The sequence below is a fragment of the Cornus florida genome, unplaced genomic scaffold (assembly GCF_030987335.1).
Source record: "Cornus florida cultivar Cherokee Brave unplaced genomic scaffold, ASM3098733v1 CherokeeBrave_3.0.0_Hap2_Chr01, whole genome shotgun sequence".
In the NCBI taxonomy this organism is placed as follows: domain Eukaryota; kingdom Viridiplantae; phylum Streptophyta; class Magnoliopsida; order Cornales; family Cornaceae; genus Cornus; species Cornus florida.
In genome coordinates, this window is record NW_026775571.1 from 47670520 (window position 1) to 47673465 (window position 2946).

A 2946-nucleotide genomic window follows, 5' to 3' on the forward strand; every position below is an offset into this window, starting at 1 on the left:
TCACAACGCTAATCCCTACCCATTCATACATAAGGAATGGATTAATTAAAACAGTTAAATCCTACATGGATACATGTCCTGTCAACTAAAACAGTTGAACACATAATGGATATTTGTTTTATCTTTCTGCACTAGGAAGGAATTTATATATATACTTATGGTACCGTGGTACGAGCTTGAGTCTCTTGATCATGGTTAGGGTGCGTATATTGCAAAGGTTGAGTAGCTAGATATAGCAAAAGTTCCCTGGTAAGTCTAGGTACTTGATCGCTGAAAAGCGTGTTTTATATGTCACCTTCTACCCAGGCTGAACTATGTTGTAGGCTAGTGAGCATCCTATAGTGTGTATATATATATATATATGGACTATTGTAGCTATTGTCGAGCTATCTAGGATGTGTCTGCATATCGGGTTTATATACGGATTGTAGTAGATTGGAACTTGCATGTGGGCCTGACCCACTCCTATTTTTCAGGTGTTCGCCAGTACCAGGCTTAGAGCTTGATCGTGTTGATGCAGATACAGATACTCACTCTTCCGACTACATAGGATTTTCTTTTTCTTTTTTAGTTTTTGATTTTAATTCTGTAATATTAATTATCGTTTGGGATTATTAGGGGTTTACTAGATGGATTCCCGAGTTGTACGGATTGGAAGGATTTAAATGATATTGATTTATTATTTAAAGTTTAAAGGTTTTTATTTTAGATTTCTTTCAGCGTATTGTTATTTTATTCTTAATTCAGTTTTTATTCTTGCTTGTTTATATATTGATTGTTTGGTATCCCTCGGATCTGTGCTCGGACTTGATCACCCGTGGCTCTAGAAACGAGGGGTATCACAGTTGGTATCAGAGCACTCCAGGTTCTAATGTCCTTCGGAGTGTCTTTCGTTAAAAGTCTTCCGCGTTGTGTCTCTTAAAAACTTAGAGCCATATTAGGATTCGTTGTACTCTTTTGCGGTCCGTTAGGAGGAGCTGATGTCAATTATATTTCATCCTTATGGAATGGTTGACACTAGAAGGAGGATGGGGTCTAAGGCGACAGCGAATCAAACCCGATAGAGTGGAGGAGTACGTTATCGAGTTCTCTATCAGAAGCAAAATTTGGGATAGAAGGTTTAGTTCCGGTTGGCGCTACTTTTAGAAGTATAAGCCAAGGAGGGAGATAGGAGTGTGTTTAGGTTACCGCATAACAGGACCAACACGGTTTCAGTTGTTCTCGTAAAGGAGGTAACCGAGGAATAGGAGTCCGAAGAGGTTTCTAGTGGAGGAGATTTCAACATACCCAAGAAGGAGGGTATTGAATCTTGGAAATTCAAGATCACGCGAAAGTGATCGTGTTCGCTAATGGAATAGTGAACGATACTTGTAGGGTTGGATGGATAGTTAACTTTTCCTGTTTACCTTTCAAAGAGGTAGATAAAGGAACTCTTCAGGGGTTTAGGAATTGGATGGAGTTCTTCTTAGGACGAAGCAATGATTATAAATTACATTCTGAGGAGTATGGGGATTAGGTTGTGGCGGTCTAAGTTGCTTTATATAGCTACATTAGACGGTTGGCATTCTGCGTATAAAGAGGATGAAGATAAAGCCTTTGGACTTTGCTAAGGCAAATGGATTTTGTTTTAAGCTATGGTTTGAGCTTATATTTTGAGGTTGGATGATTACCCCTGGGAAACTGGAAAAGAAGATTGTGAACCAATCAGGTAAAGTTGATTTCTAAAAGAGATTTTACTTGTCTAGGAGGAACGATGTGCTACGTAGGATTAAAATGTGTTTTTATTATTTGTGTGTGTATTATGTGTTCCATTTTTGTCAATTATTCAGGATCGGGAATACGATTTAGTTGGGGACACAAGGGAGTGCACAATCAACTACCGTCTTGGAGGGATAGCATTAATTACGCTAGGATTTTGGGCATTTGGTCATGAGATTTGGTAGATATACCAACTTTTAGCTAACCTGATGAACCTAGACATGTGGGGTTATAGTACGCTTTCAGGATGGGGTAAGTAAACCAACAATTCGAGTCAAATGATATAGATTCATTTGATAAACTGTAGCGTCACGATGGTTTATCGGAGGAACTGACTTGGCTGAATATTTTCTCAAAAATTTTAAACAGGTGTTCCCAAGTCAGTAAAAGAATTTTGTACTGCTTTAAGTACTGGTTTGAACGACAACGACTGAGGATAATAGACGAATTAACTATTCACCAGACTATCTTTAATCAGGAAGTTGATTCACGAGGGTGTGTCATTAGAAGGAGTTGCCGGAATTACATCTCGAGGAGGAAGCAAGTCATTTCATTTGCACAAATAATATGAATTTTTTTTTTTTTAGGTCACAGTTCGTAACAAATAGTTGTTGCTCGGGAATTGTTAACTGTTTGGGGGATGGAAGGATTCCATACCCTTGTGCGGTGCGACAGTAAGTTTAACAGACACTTACTTGGGTTAGGAAAGTAGGATGTCAAAGCCTTGACGGTAAGATTAAACATTTAAATATGGAAGCTGGTGTTACAAGACTAATGATATTGTCGTTAGACAAATTGGAAGGAGGATATAAGGACTGAGGTTCACAACTCTTTGTTCTTTAATTGGTCTCGAAGGAAACATGATACTTCACAATAGGAAGCAGATGTTTGGGAGGAGGCTGATCTTATCAGCTAATAAGGTAATTAGGGTTTAGCGTGTGGAAATAATAACACTTGCTATTACCGGGGAAATGGAGGCGGTCAACTTAGAATGTTTGAGCTGACCCCACGGGAGGTTGTACTTTACTCCGATGCATTTTGGGTACTGAAGGAGGATTAATAGTTGTCGTTCTGATTCTAGGAAGGTCGGAGTGACTAAGGTGTCACATTCATACCTTTGATCATGGCCAATATGCTTAGGATATATATCTTAGGATGGCAAGGATAATTGACAGCGTTCCTTAGCTT